The sequence below is a fragment of the Canis aureus genome, chromosome 3, assembly GCF_053574225.1.
Source record: "Canis aureus isolate CA01 chromosome 3, VMU_Caureus_v.1.0, whole genome shotgun sequence".
In the NCBI taxonomy this organism is placed as follows: Eukaryota; Metazoa; Chordata; class Mammalia; order Carnivora; family Canidae; genus Canis; species Canis aureus.
The window spans coordinates 38,695,771-38,711,747 of NC_135613.1; the positions used below are offsets into that span (position 1 = coordinate 38,695,771).

At 43.3% G+C, this 15,977-nt stretch overlaps 1 protein-coding gene across 24 annotated transcripts in view; it reads left to right on the forward strand.

The window, feature by feature from the left end:
• The window catches only part of FGGY (FGGY carbohydrate kinase domain containing), a 413,890-nt gene that overhangs the window by 187,760 nt on the left and 210,153 nt on the right, over positions 1-15,977 (forward strand). Inside the window, exon 1 of one of the 24 annotated variants that reach the window (XM_077892001.1) lies at positions 4,468-4,474. The exons of the other annotated variants lie outside the window; for them this stretch is intronic. The gene's annotated coding sequence lies outside the window, so the exon portion shown is untranslated. Of the gene's footprint in view, positions 1-4,467; positions 4,475-15,977 lie in introns of those variants that run through there. 24 annotated transcript variants of the gene reach the window in all.

A 15,977-nucleotide genomic window follows, 5' to 3' on the forward strand; every position in this document is an offset into this window, starting at 1 on the left:
GGCCACTGCTGATGTATGTAATGATGGAAGTAAGATGCCTGCTGAAATGTGGGGAAGATTTTTGGTCTTCCCATCTCATCATGGAGATGGTTTCAGCCATGTGAACATGTGGCAATGTTCCTGGCAATTAAAATGAAACAGGACAATAGAATGTACAAAGTTCCAGGGAGAAAAAGAAGCTTGACAGGTTTGAGGAAGTAAAAAAGGCCGATTTAATAGACTGTAGTCCAAGAGGGGAATGGCAAGAGATGGGATAAGAGATTCCAAAAATGTGGAGCCTCGTGAGCCTTGGAGTAAGGCATCTGAAGTTTTCCTAAGGGTAATAATAGAAAGGCAGCGGAGGGTTTTGAAAAGGGAAATGTGATGGTAGCTGTTTAACATGCAGTTGGCATGCAGCAAGTATCTACCATAAAGCAGGTGGTTATGTAGATACCAGAAGTCCTATATTGAACAGATACTGTGGCCTACAAGGAAATTACAGTCTGGGAAGGAAGAAAGCAGATAGTGTCAGTAAAAGATAGCAGTATGGCCCGTAACATGCACTGTGGAACTACAGATGGCTTCTAGGGAAAAAAAAAAATTTCCCATGATAAAATCAGATTGTGGCTTTGTATTTCATACTTCCTTAGAGATTCTTACTGTGCACTAGCATATTAAAGTTCTGAGAATTGTTGCAGTATAGATACCTGTCTCAGTTCAGCTTAGCATTTCCCGAACTTATTTGTACCAGTATCTGCTCTCTAATAACAGCAGCTTTGAGTCCCTGTCCTCCTGTTCACTGTTGTGTGTCTCATGCTACCACATTCTGGCCTGGAGAAGGCATGTGTGGCATCCAGGAGTCATTTAGCATGGCCAAAATAGGATATGTATGGGAAGTGACGGGGGTTGAGACCAGGAAGGCTGGTGGGGACAGATCATCATGTACTTTATACATTGCATTAGAAGAGATTGGATGTGGGGCACCTAGGTGGCTCAGTGGTTGAGCATCTGCCTTTGGCTCAGGCTGTCATCCCAGGGTCCTGGGATCGAGTCCCACATCAGACTCCCTGCATGGAGCCTGCTTCTCCCTCTGCCTGTGTCCCTGCCTCTCTCTGTGTGTCTCTCATGAATAAATAAATAAAATCTAAAATAAATAAATAAATAAATAAAATCTAAAAAAAAAAATAATAGCAGCATTTATTTATTTGAGAAAGCACAAGCAGGAGGAGAGGCAGACGCCTCTCAGACGCCTAACCTACTGAGCCACCCAGATACCTCAACAGCTGCTTTGTGTGGTGTGTGTGTGTGTGTGTGTGTGTGTGTGTGAAACATGCTCTGAGAAAACACTGAGTTCAGGAAATGTGCAGTTAATGCTAGATGTGACCACTGCCCTGAAAAGGGATCTAGTGCAGTTCAAGTGCAGAAGGGGCAGGGCTTCAGGTGGCCTCCCTGGAGAAGGTGACCTCTAGCTGCTTTCTGAGGAGTAGAGGTTAGGTATGTGAAGAAGCAGGGAAGGATACTCCATGGAGAAAGAACAGCTGCAGCGGACATGGAGACCTGAAAAAGCCCACAATCCTCCTACGAAGATAGATGTACAAATTTCAAGCAGGAAGAGGTAAAGTTTGCTTCTTTCACACCATGGGGGGAAATAGTTGTTTTAAAACAGAGACGGAGTAGAAGACCATCTTTGTAACATGGATTTCAGCCTGAATGCCCACATGGGCTGTCCTCTGTTGCCACCGTTGATGTTCCGCACTCTTGTCCCCCCCGTGGCTTGCACATGCTGTGCGGCTCAGGCTGGGGAGGGCAGGCCAGAAGCCGCTCGCTGTGCGCCTCTGTCCCTGTGTCGCAGCTCGGCTTTCCTGGAAGTGACAGTTTCCTGTTCGAATCTCCAGCTCTGTCGGCACTGCCATTCCCGTGTTCACGCTGTTTCCGAGTACTCTCACACTGCCCCCCGCTTTCCCTTGCACATCCTTCCACGTTCCTTTCTGCATCTGATTCGTGCAGGCAGCTTAATTAGAGGATGTCACGTTTCCCTGCAAGAGAGAGTCTCCCGTGTGGCAGGACGAGGGAAATGGGAAGGTTCGCAGATGCCAAGGGGTCCCCGTCCTGTGCAGCCAGTCCCTCCCACTTGACATAAGAGAGGTTCTTCTTCTTCTTTTTTTTTTTTTTAAGAGAGGCTCTTTATGCAGACTCTTTTTCTTCATCTTCTTAGGTGATTAATAAAAATAGCCCCCACTTAACTTGCTGTCTACTGTGTACCAGATGCACTAAGAAGGGTTTTGCGTAATCTTTTTAACTTTCATGCTCTGAAATATGTGTTATGAACTCTTTTTACCAAGGAGGAGAACACTGGAGAGTAACTTGGCTGAGGCCATTCAGCTAGTTAGAAAAGAAGCCATAACTTAAGCCCAGGAGACAGTTGTGAAGTTCATACGTTGGGCACGTAATGCCCTTAAGTGGTCTCATTGTAAAAGCATTTCTTTGGGGAGGAGTCTGCTTCCATCTGCTTGGGAATTTTTAAAAATAAGGATTCTAGGGTCTCCCTTCAGAACCATTGACCAGAAGCCAGGGATGGAGACCGGGTGATAATGCAGGGGTTCTCACCAAAACCGCCTGACAGGTGACTGCTGCCCCCCTGCCCTGCCCCAAGTTTCTGCCTTAGTGGGTCTAGAGCAGAGCCCCCACCTGTGCTTTCCCGGCAGGAAAACAGTTCCCAAGAGCTGTTCCCACTGCCTGTTGGGGAACCCACTTTTTTAAAAGAAAAGATTTTATTTATTCATGAGACGCAGAGACACAGGCAGAGGGAGAAGCAGGGGAAACTGATGGGGAAACTGAAGCAGGGGAAACTGATGGGGAAACTGATGCAGGACTCAGTCCCAGCATCCTGGGATCACAACCTGAGCCGAAACTACTGAGCCACCCAGGTGCCCAGGGAGCCCACTTTGGCCACACTGGCCCAAGGCAGCAGTCAAGAAATGAGGGGACAGGTCAAGGGATAAAAGCAGGAATGTTAGTGGTGGGAACGGTCATGCCTTTTCCATTCTTCCCTTTTGTTCTTTTTTTTTTTTAATCTTATTTTTTTTTTAATTTATTATTTATGATAGTCACAGAGAGAGAGAGAGGCAGAGACACAGGCGGAGGGAGAAGCAGGCTCCATGCACCAGGAGCCCGATGTGGGATTCGATCCCGGGTCTCCAGGATGGCGCCCTGGGCCAAAGGCAGGCGCCAAACCGCTGCGCCACCCAGGGATCCCCCCTTTTGTTTTTAAACCCTTGTTATTTGGTTCTGACCAAATCTTTAAGACACAGGAAGGGCGATGCGCTGGATCGGATTTGGAGTCAGGCAGGTGGTATCAATTCCCAGTTTCTGTGCTTATCAGGGCTGTGCTGAGAAATGGGGATGTGAATAGCTACCCCCCAGGCATTGAATCAGTGACGGTTTAGTCTTCCTCTCTTCCCTTCCCACTCACCTTGGGGTAAGAATAGTGAAAACCCAGATGCTTTACTTTTCCTCTTTAGTTCAGGAGTTTATTCGCGCTATGGAAGTTAGCTGTACTCTGAAGTCTTTTTGTGAATTATTCAGGCCTGGTGGAGCTGGTTTCTTTTCTGCCTCTTTTGCATGCTCCTCCATGGTTCGCAAGAGGAACTGCCAGGGAAGGGCGGCAGGGAGACAGTGGAACCCTGGAGCATCTGCTGGATAGTCCCCTGGTTTGTGGCCTGCGGCACTGGCTCTAGGCCCCTTGGTGGGGAGGTGCAGTACTAGCCTTGCATTGCAGAGGCAGGCTACAGGTTACCCAGCAGAACCTTAGAGAGGGAATTTGCAAGTGCCACTTTTAGTAGGAGAGGGTAGTTTTCCCAGAAGGAGTGAGCAGAACCAAGAGCTCTCCCCAAGCCTTGGGAGGTGAGTGTTTTCTCTCGTTTGGCTGACAGAGAAGAAATGGGCTTTATAACCAGAGTGACCATCATCCTAAATCCCATCCTGATATTTACTGGAAGGTGGGATTCAGACAAGTTCCAAGTCCATCCTGTATTGGGGTTTCTTTATCTACAGTATGGGCATGGCTGCCCTTCCCTCACAGGATTAATGAGGTTCAGTGAGATAATGAGCTGTAAAGTAGCGTGTCATGCCTTGCTTAGATCCCAGCTGGCACTTACTACGAAATAGCCCTCTTCCCTTGTATCATGATGCCCTCCTATATAACTTCCTCTATATAGGGGGAAAGGGGAAGGTAACATATTTATGGAAAATCAGTTAAGTGCCATACAGTGTGCTGGACTCTCCCACGTCCATCATGTCATTCACTTTTTGAGCATTCCTTTTACGTTCCATTCTTTCCATCCTTTACTAGGAGAAATAGAGCAGTTATATAACCCACATTCTTAGGGCTGGTAAATATTGGAGTGGATTTGAACTGAGTGTGCCTAAATTCAACACTTGAGCTGGTTCTGTTCTATTTCACTGAGCAAGGGAACTGGGAGAGCATCCATCAAAGGTAGGAGATTCAGGTTGTTTCAGATTTGATGTTTCAGGCTGGAGAAAAGTGTTCATACTTTGCCTTGTTTTTCTAGCTCCTTAAAGACGTGAGCTGCCGGGCTGGAGAATATCGAGCACCTATTTATTTTTTTATGGCTTCCACTGTGAAGTGAAGGGTAACAGAAGTGCCATTCCTAAATTCCTCAAAAAAGCCGTGATGGCATGTGGACAAGCATGCATGTTCAAAGATGTTCTTTATAGTATTATTTATAATAAGAGTAACTAAATGACAGTTGGGTTTTCCCTGAGCCCTGGGCTCCTAGAAAATTGTGAAGGTTAATAAATGCCACCATTCTGTGTGGTCCAGGAAATGGCCTACAACAAAGAATTCCTCTTCCCCATTTGACTTTGATAAGACTCATAGATGCTTCCCCTTGTTTACTTACGACAAGACCAGACGCAGACCCTCCAAATTCCCATTCTCTGTCTTATGAATGATTAGCTGAACTGCTTGTCCTTGCTGATCAACTGGAACAAAATGCTTGTTAACCAAACTTTGATTAGGATTCTAACCCTCCACTGGGGCCCTGAACTTTGCCCCATCCTCACCCTGGGCTGGGATACAGCCCTCCTTAAGAGTCCTGCACTAGCCAGCGCTCTCAAGAGAAATAGCAATTGTGTGTGTGTGTGCACATGCGCGCATTCCTGCTCATATTGTGTGCACGTGTACATTACAATGAGTTGGCTCATAAGATTGTGGAGGCTGGCAAGTCTCAAGATCTCTGGAGTGAGTTGGCGAGCTAGAGACCTAGGAAGAGCTGATGTTTCAGTTCAAATCGGAAGGCAGGAAAAAGCCGATGTACCCATTTGAAGATGTTCAGGCACAGGGTTCCTGGGTGGCATAGTTGGTTAAGCACCCAAGTCTTGGTTGTGGCTCAGGTTGTGATCTCAGGGTTGTAAGTGCAAGCCGGGCATCCGGCTCCCTGTGGAGTCTGCTGAGGATTCTCTCTCCCTCTATGTCCCCCCACCCCACTACTGTGCATGCTTTCTCTCTCTCTCTCTCTTCCAAATAAATACATCTTAAAAGAGAGAAGTAGATGGCTGTCAGTCGGAAAGGATTTTTTCTTACTGAGGAGACCCAAACTAGTAGAACTTTTTTTGTTCTATTCAATTCTTCAACTAATTAGATGAGGCGTATCCACATTACAGAGAACGAACTGCTTTACTTAGTCTGTTGATTTAGATGTTAATCTCATCTAAAGTACCCTTCCAGAAACACCCAGAATAATATTTGACAAAATATCTGGGACAACAAAATTGCAGCTTGCAGATCCAAACTTCCAGACAAGGTGATACATACGATTAACTATCCCTCAAAATTTACTGACCTCAAGGTAAAATACTCTCAGATCTACTTTCTAGTCACACTGTCTTTTATGCCATTTCTCTACATTCTTTCTCACCTTGTTTATTCCATTATGTGAAAGAAAGACCCATTTTTGTCTAATTCTTGAGATACTTGCAGATCTTGTGGTCACAACATTCTCCGTGTTACAATAATTCCCCTCACCAGCTGCAAAAACCCTTTTGCCTCCTTATAGAAGTCCTTACTAAGCCTTTCCTTACTAAGTCTGGATGTGTTTTTAATCAGAAACAAACTAGCACTAAGGGATTCTTCAAATAATATGGTAATTCAAATCACAGAATATGATATATTTTCAAGAAGAATCTACCGTAGTCTTTGGAGAGTAAAGATGGCTCTGACATTCTATTGAGTTCAAAAGGCAGAATATAAAATTGCATCTTATATTATCCCTTTTATTTAAAGTTAAATATGTGTGTATCTTAATATTTTGGAATGGTGTTGTCTCATAGTGGCAAGTTATCTCTGGGAGGAGGAAAATTAAGGAGAGGGTCTTTTCTCCTGTCTCTTTGTAAAATTGCTTGAATTCTCTGTAATGAAGTTGTATTATCTTTGTAAACTGAAAGACAACCATAGGGAGTAACAGTTTCATGATCTCAATTTTTGTTTTAAAAAAATAAATACTGATAATCTGGACTAGGGCCTGGTGGGCTGGCCTCACAGATGCCCCTCTCCGTGGATGTCCACCCTGATCACCTTCTAGAGGCTCTACGATTGCAGAGTCTTTCCCTCGAGATACCTCTATGCACACTTTCTCAGCCTCACACACCAAAGCCTGGTGGAGCTTGGGTCTCCCTCCCCTGCCCTCAGTGCTCCCTCTGGAAGCGGCCCCTTTGGCCACCGTGAGAGGATTTGATGGCTGGGGACACTTCTGGGCTTTGTGCCAACCTTCCTTTTCCATTTTGCCTAAGGTCCTTCATTCTTGCAGGTCTTGTGTCCAAAGAACAAGAGACTTAAAAACTGGAGAAATCAGATTCTATTTCATGGACAAAGCTTGGAGCTTCCATCTTCTTACCACCCGAGTGTTTTCCCCACCATCTCCATGAGCCTCCTGCAGTGCACGACACACACGCTCAATGACATAGTTGGAGATTTAAATGAGATTTCAAGCGAGAGCATAGTGTTTGGAATCTTCCCCTGCTGAATTCCCATGGCAGTGTGGGTGAGGGCTTCAAGGATTTCACACTACCATTTTGGCTAAATGCCAACCTGGCAAATTCCACTCCTTCCTTTGGATGCTGCAGTGCTACTGTCCTCCTTCACCCAGGATGAGGTCACTGTCTTTGTGATTAAGTAGTGGACACTTGCTGCTTCTTCAGTTTCTGTGTTACAGGAAAGCCTAAGAGAAGGGGCTTTAGTATTACAGCTCCAAACCCCACTTCCTCTCCTCTTTTGAGTCTTCAGGTTGGCAGTCTCTACTATAGATTAAGTTCTAGATTCAGACTTCTGTTCCTCAGCTCTCCGTATCTGGATGTCCCTCAGGTGTCAGCACTAGGGCACATCATTCTTGGGCATTTCCTTCTCTGCTTGAACTTGATCAGATTTTGTGTGTGTGTGTGTGTGTGTGTGTGTGTGTATCAATTTGAATTAGTATTTTATTTTATTTTATTTTTGTTTTTTTTGTAATAGATTTATTTTTATTGGTTTTCAATTTACCAACATACAGAATAACACCCAGTGCTCATCCCGTCAAGTGTCCCCCTCAGTGCCCGTCACCCATTCACCCCCACCCCCCGCCCTCCTCCCCTTCTATCTATCTTCTATCTCCCCTAGTTCGTTTCCCAGAGTTAGGAGTCTTTATGTTCTGTCTCCCTTTCTGATATTTCCCACACATTTCTTCTCCCTTCCCTTATATTCCCTTTCACTATTATTTATATTCCCCAAATGAATGAGAACATATAATGTTTGTCCTTCTCCGATTGACTTACTTCACTCAGCATAATACCCTCCAGTTCCATCCACGTTGAAGCAAATGGTGGGTATTTGTCGTTTCTAATGGCTGAGGAATATTCCATTGTATACATAAACCACATCTTCTTTGAACTTGATCAGATTTATATGCTAGCGTTCTGTGAAAGATTCCTTTTGGGGGGAAAAATTTGTGGTCCTGGGAAGAATGTTTAAAAACCATAGCTGCATTTCTTTTCTTCATATATTTGAGATGTTCCTGGGCTTTGGTGATAAAAGATTCTAACTCTCAGGATAAACAGCTGTAGCAACAACAAACTTAGCCCTTTGTCCTTTTTTTAAAATTAAAAAAAAAAAAACTTTTTTAGCCCTTTGTCTTTCTATGCTATATTTATCTGTCACACGACTCCTGAACCACAAGGGCTGTTAAACTAGAAGTGAGGTCTACGTGGCAGCCTCTCCTCACCTGGAACAATGCTCTCTTCTTTGTGTGTTCATATCTATGTATTTATTTCCCCTTGAAGGATCTCACACACAAAGACTCTGGTCTTTTGAGTATTATCTCCGTACTGTTGAGTTTTACCTACAAAAGCGGACTGAAGGGATGCGTTGTCGTCTGCTTTCCATATTCTGTCCAGTAAATGGTCGGTTGTCAGGACAACGGCTTAGAAGGTGGAGGGTCATTGATAACTACATGAATTCTTTAAACAAATACTATGAGAGCAAATCCCAGTATGTCCTTGAAAGCAGTACGAAAAGAGGAAAGGTTTCAGACAGATCCTTCCTCTTTACAAATTTGATACTCCCTTTAAAAATAAGCCACAGTTGAAGTTACTTATACTTTTCTTAAAAATCCTGACTAGAGGCATTGCCTTTGTTGGACGGTATGTGTGCATGCAGCGTATGAGGCATGACTTTTTCTAGCACGCCATTTGGAGCACCTGCCTGTGTCTTGACAGAGCTCCCAGAGGACAGCATAGTGGCTCTCTGCTGTCTCTCAATGATATGCACATCAAATGAGTGCCAGGCGTGTCTAAGGATTTGTTTGTTTATTTGAGAGAGAGGGAATGAGCCAGCCCTTGCACACAAACAGAGGGGAGAGGCAAAGGGAGAAGCAGACTCCTTGCTGAGCAGGGAGCCTGATGCTGGGCTCCATCCCAGGATCCTGGGGTCATGACCTGAGCCAAAGGCAGAAACTTAACTGACTGAGCCACCCAATTGCCCTGGGTTTAATGTTTTCTAACTGCAAAAGAAACAACTCAGGGAGTTTCAGGAACTTTTTCCAAGGCCCTTAAAAGTTGGGAGTCGGGGTGTGCACAGAATTAGAACCCAATTCATCCTGACTCCTAAGACCATACTCTTTTCATTACAGCACACTACCTTGCTGTAAAACACACAAAGGGGAACCGACATGTTAAAAGACAGAACATTTCTAAGATGAAATATATGCTCTTCAAAGCAAGAGTGGAAAACCTTTTTCAAAGGTAGAGTCGTGGAAAAAAAAAGGAAAAATAATATGTAATTTAGTATTCATTGAGAATAAGCAATTAATTCTGCCCTCCAGGGGTGAATTTATGTCTAGCTTATTTGCACATGAAAGTACAAGATTGGCTTCATTTATATGAAAGTAAGACATCTGGTTGGGAAGTGAAAAATTTGGTCAATTACCTGAATCATGTTTGGTCTACATGATAAAAAAGCCCCAGATGTCTTCAAATCACCAGATGTTTGGCGTTGTGTGGTGAACACCGGACCCACTGACTTTTTCCACGTGAGCACTCGCTGTTTGGAATCTTGTAGATTGACCCCTTGTTAGGAGATTGTTAGCATTCTGTAAACTAGCAGTTTGCAAATAGTAGTCTAGACTAAAGACCAACACTGGCCCCAGACAAAGGGGTATGTGATAGAATGAGAAAATTAGGTCATAAAAGGAAAGTTGTGTTTAATTCTTTTTAATGTCATTTATTTTGAGATCACCTTCCTATCTATTTAATGATAAAACATTCTGTTAAAGGATCTTGATTCTAATGTTTGTTTGCTTTTTTAAAAATTTATTTATTTGAGAGAGAGAGAGAGGGAGAAAGAGAAAGAGAGAGCACACACAAACCATGAGAAGGGGCAGAAGGAGAGAGAGAAAGAGAATCTCCAGCAGACTTCCCACTCCACTGAGTGTAGGGCCTGACTTGGGGCTCTATCTCACCATCCTGAGATCATGACCTGAGCCAAAATCAAGAACTGGACACGTAGCCGACTAAACCACCCAGGGACCCCTCTGATACTTGTTTTTAATGAATTTTTGGAACTAAAGAAAAAATGGAGGTACCTGTGTACGTTCTAGTTTTCTTTATGTGAATTCTTTAGTAGATTCTTAAAAAACAAAACCAACCCAAACTGTGAAGATTACTGCTTTAAACCTGGTAATATCTTCAGTATAATGACAGCTAAAATATTTTTATATATTTCCAAATTTATCTTTTCCAAAAAGTGGAGGAACTATCTATGGCTGAACTATTTGCCTGGGTCTTGAAAGCACTGGTCATCTTACAGTCAAGACTTTTGCTGACAAAATAATAATTTTTTCCTTTTGAAATAAGCATTCAGTCCTTAAAATAACTCCAAAGAGAACACCTTCTGCACTTTTAAAACATTTCACTCTGGAGACATGCCATGGAGACATGACTACAGGGAGACACTTTTTGTGCTGGAAAACTGAATTCCATCACTGTGAATATTTTAACAGCTTTCACAGTTTCTGTGGTTTGCTCTCATGACCCCAAAAGCATATATCTCCACATGCTGTAACATCAAGGATCTCTCCTCAAGCTTTATAAACTCAGCCAGAATGAACTGAGTGAACACTATATGCCAGGCAACCATCTGATAGACCAGGAATACGGAGTTGTCCTAACCATCATAATATTTCCTATTAATTGAGCATTTGCCACATACAGACAGCATCCTTAAGTGCTTTATTGCGATTACCTTGCTTGAGTCTCACATAATATAATAGCATTATAGTAGTTTTATAGGTGAGGAAACGGTAGCAAGGAAACAAAATCACTTGCCCACCATCACAAGGTTGCCCACCTCCTAACTGGAACTGCTCAACTGCATGCCTTCTACAAATACACCTGTGCACAGAGCTGTACCCTCAAGGTGGTTATAATCTAACATTGAAGAATGAGGCACAAGGAAAAAAGTCATTATGTAGAACAGAATGATGTAATTCCAAGAAACATGCTGTGGGATTGTAGAGGAAAAAAAAAAAGATTAATTATCTACCCAGGAAAAGGCTTTTGGAGGTGGCCTTAGGCTAGGTGAGAGCAAAATAGGGCATTGGCAATTATCTAGAGAATTAGGTCACTGTGGGTGTCAAAGTGGATGATTTCAAGCTGAAAAGCCTGCACTGTATGCTCTGAATAGTTGAGTATTGGGAGCCTACACCACTGGAATCCACTGGATTTTTGCCAGCCCTCTTGTTTGCCCTATGAGTTAGAGTCCTGGCTTCGGTGATCTTCTTGCCCCAGTGGAAGATGGGTACAGGCTAGTATTTGCCACAGCAGGGAGTGTGGAGAAGTGGGGCCCTGGGCTTCAGTCTAGACTCTGCCATCACAGCAGGGTGGCCCCAAGGAAGCCACCTCCCTCTCTGGGTTTGGTTTTCTGGACTGCAAAAGGAATACACTGAGGTCGATGGTCGATGGTCACGATGGGCCATTCAAAGTTCAGGGTCTCTGTTTTTGGAATGTGCCTAAGGGAGTAAAGGAAGGAGCTAAAAGATTTGAGCATGCTGGGATTTCATGGCTCTTGGGGGTTTGTTCCAGGACATGACCCACCAGGGGAGCCTCTGCAAACAAAACTGCCTTCCTTTTCTATTCATGACTCAACAAACACTTGAGATTATTCTTCCTGGCTCCAGTATCAGCCTCTTCTAATCTACATGATATAGTAGAGAGATCCTAGACTTTGGATCCTAGACTGGGAATCCTGGATTGAAAGCCTGACTGTGCCCCTCATCAGATAGGTAACTAGACAAATTAAATAACCTTTCTGTGCTTTTATTTCTACAGCTGTAATGCAGTGAATCTAATACCAGCCTCATAGGTCTGTTGCTAGCATTAAAGATGAGAGCAACTGAAAAATGCCAAAAACAGTAATCAGTCTGTAGGGTCGATAAACAGGCACTGTTATTATTATGATATTTATCTTCCTAAAATATAAGTTGTGTGCACCATTCCTTGGCTCGCTGACCTATAATAGTTATCAGGTGCCCGTCAGAACAAGTCTAAACCCCTTGGTCTGGTGTCCATTCTCTCTTCCTCAGACCCACTTAGCAATAAGACCTGTGGCTTTTCACCTCTACATTCACCACCATCCACTTCTTGAATCAGACTTGACCAGGCAAGAAGAATTTGAGATCCTCTATTCCACTGTGGGATTGTCACAGTGTCTCAGCACCATAGCACCCGGGTGCTTAGTGAGAGATGTGGGCTTGCTGGTTCCCCTTTTCTAGGCACACACGGGTCTTGAATGATACCTTACACTGTCCCTGAGTTTGAGAGATGAGGGTGTGTTACTGGTGGGATTATGTTAGGAAGCACGTTCCTTTTCTCTTTACTCTCCTAGCTGATACTCAGCATCGTGTGTGTGTGTGTGTGTGTGTGTGTGTGTGTGTGTGTGTGTAATATTTTTGTCTGAGTTGATCTGTGTCTGTGGTCTTCTCTTTTTAAAAGAAAGCTATAAGTTCAGTTGAATGAATATTACTGAGAACTGTTCTAAGGCACTTCTGTGTCCTGGGGGAAAGGGACCTGAATGCAGAGATAAATAAAATCATCTTTGAGTAATTCTCTGTTTAGCAGGAGAGAGAGGAAAAAAAAAAAAAAAAAAACATGGGGAGAAAATAAAATGTAGGATAAGCGTCATTCAAAATCTGATTTAAAATACGTGATGTGTTTATTAAACACCAACTATAGGTCAGAATATAAGACCAGGGATATAAAGATTTATAAGTGACAGTCCAAACCACAGAAGAGCTTACAAGACAAAATATTTACAAGATATAATTCAGAAGGGATATTGGAAGAGAATCCCATGTCTACTGGAAGTAAGCCCTTTGAGGACAGGGAACTTCTCTGTGTTGTTCCTTAATGCATCTTCCACGTTACAGCAGTGCCTGGCACGTAGTAGGTACTCAGTAAACACTTCTGTAATAAGTAATGAATGCTGAGGATATCCTCAAGTTTTTCATTTGGTCAATAATTTATTTTTTTAAGACTTTATTTATTTATTTGACAGCGGGGGGCACAAGTAGGCAGAGTGGCAGGCAGAGGGAGGTGGAGAAGCAGACTCCCCTTTCAGCAGAGAGCCCGACACAGGGCTGGATCCCAGGACCCTGAGATCATGACTTGAGCCGAAGGCAGACACTTAACCTACTGAGCCACCTAGGTGCCCATTAGTCAATAATTTTAAGAAGAATTTAATACCTAGTTGAAATGAGGTCATTTTTAGGGGCAAATGAAGGGCAATGAACAAATTAATGTTTTAGAAGTTGTCTTTCAACAGATGGCAGAGCATGTCAGGTTTGGGTGTTTTGTTAATTTCTCTGATTGAGTGAATAGTTCTGGGTGTGTGTGACTCCTATTCAGGAGCCAATAATACCTGAGTGTTCTTCAGTCAGTCTTGTATCATTTGTGGTTCCAGAAAGCTCCCTGATTTAACCTGCCTACACAGCCATCTCTACAGAGGAATTTAGGTGCTGGGTATGGGTCAAGTCCCTAATATTGTCAGTTTTTTTAAAAGTATCAGTAGTGAGGGCAGCCCGGGTGGCTCAGTGGTTTAGCACTGCCTTCGGCCCAGGGTGTGGTCCTGGAGACATCGGGCTCCCTGCATGGAACCTCTCTCTGTGTCTGTGTGTCTGTGCCTCTCTCTCTCTCTCTCTCTCTCTCTCTCTCTGTGTGTGTCTCTCACGAATAAATAAATCTTTTTTTTTTAAAAAAAGTATCAGTAGTGAATCTACTGGCTACCGTCTGTACAGGATGGTATGGTTTTTGGTTTTTGTTTGTTTGTTTTTGTTTTTTTTTTTTGTTTCTTTTTTTGTTTTTTTGTTTTTTTTTTTTTTTTTGGTGAGAGTTCATGCTTCACCAAATTTTGGAGTTGAACCAAAGTCAGACCAGATCACAACCACCTATAAAATTCCCCCACCAGCCCAGAGGATGCCTGCATGAAACAACAAACTTACACACACCACCATGTGCTCTTAAGATAACTCCAGCCTATTGCTGGAGAGTGCAAGAGTGTAATCTCCTCTTTGTTCCCCCATTCCTAAACCAGATTGAAAGTGGATTCAGTCCCAGAGCACCCAGAGAGCCTCTACTGCTGGCAGGGCCAGGTGAGAGCCCTGTCCCAGCCAGTCTGGTTGGCCTCCTGACCTTGGCAAAACTGAGCAGGGACCAGGGTTGCATGCTGCCCATGCCCAGACCACTCTCTGACATTTCCAAGAAGTTGGAGCCCACTTTTCCCCTGAGTTTCATCTCCTGTTTGTAGGAATACAAACGAACTCTGAAACCTTCCAGTTAATACAATACCCCTCCTCCATCTCCTCTTCCTGGAGAGGATAACAGTTCTGTTGACCATTATAATGCATTTTCTGTCTCCCAGCAATCCACACAGTCATTAATTTCTGCTGCTGACGTCAGGAAAGAGGATTATGTGTGTGTCTGAAACTGTTCCCAAAGTGCTCATTAGTCATAGATAATTGAAAAACTGGTAGGGAAAGATTTGGTGTAATAGTAGCCCCCGCCTGTGAAGAGGGACTGCAACCACCAGATAATTGTAGGCTCTAGCTCTTGACCACTCACACTGAATCTTCCCGTCTGAATAGGAATCCAGTGGACATGAGCCCACAAACCCTTAGAGTGATTACTTTTTTATACTGCAACATGAGAGTGTGTTGATAGGGCCAGAAGCCAGCCAAATCGAGAAAATAAGTGAACTGTCCTTGGGCCTCTCCTGCCTTCAGGCTGAGGAGCAGGGTTTGGAAAAAGTGCAGTGTTCTCTTTAATTTAACTGTGCTTTCATTTTAACCTAACCTAGTTTTTTTGTTTGTTTGTTTGGTTGGTTTTTGGTTTTTTTTTGTTTTTGTTTTTGTTTTTGTTTTTTTCTTTTGCTAGTTCATTTTGATCACAAAAGAAATAAAAGCTTATGGTATAGAGGAAGCAGGGATCATACAGACAAGTGGCCTGCCCTGGGTCCCCATCCCTGCCCTGGATCCCCATCCCTGCTGTAACAATATGCTGTGTGCTTTTCTATGACTTTTCTGGAAGTATACGTGCTTGCATTTCTCTATACTCTAACAAAATTCACCAATGGGATCATACTCTAAACACTATCTGAATGCTGTCTTAACCTTTAAACTAAATTTATCTTGAACTTCCTTCCAAGTTCATACCTTAATTCTTCCTCATTCATTTTAATGGCTGTGTAGCATTTTTACTGAGTACATGTGCCCTAATTTATTTACCCCAATTTATGGGGGGAAATACCTTTAAAAAATTTACACAAGAAATGTGTGTTCAAGGTAGAAGAGTTTTAGAGAGTATAGGTTGGTCAAAAGAAAAAAAATAATAATTTCTTCATCCAGAAACAAACAATTTTCATTTCTTTTCCCCCCCAGGAATATATTTTTACAAATAGTCCATCTACCCTCTTTGTTGTTGTTCTTAAAATGAAGTCATACTCTACATAATGTTTTGCAGCCTGCATTTTTTTCAGTTGGCTTGATAGTTTTACAGATAAAAACTGTTTCCTATTCTAGCCTTTCTCCACTGAAAGCTTTATCTTCTTAAAAAACAAACTAAGTGCTCAAAGCTGTTGGCTGGCAGGGCCTCACTGCCTTAGTTGGGGCTCCTTGCCCTGCTGGAGGCCCACACTTCTCTGCTCCTCTTCGATGCCCCTTTTCCAGCATACGGATGCCTCATACTCCGTGTCCCTTTGGGGCTCCCTGCAGTGAACCACTTTTTGCTCTAATGGCATCCAGCTCCCCTGAGCATTCTAGCTCTGAAACCAGCTATCTGCCACCTGTCTTACCAGACTAGGCTCAAATGTCACCTTCATCTTGATTTCCTGCACTCCCCTGGGCCAACTCACTGTCTCTCCTCTGTGCTCCAGAAGGACCATGTACATTCCACCTGCAGAG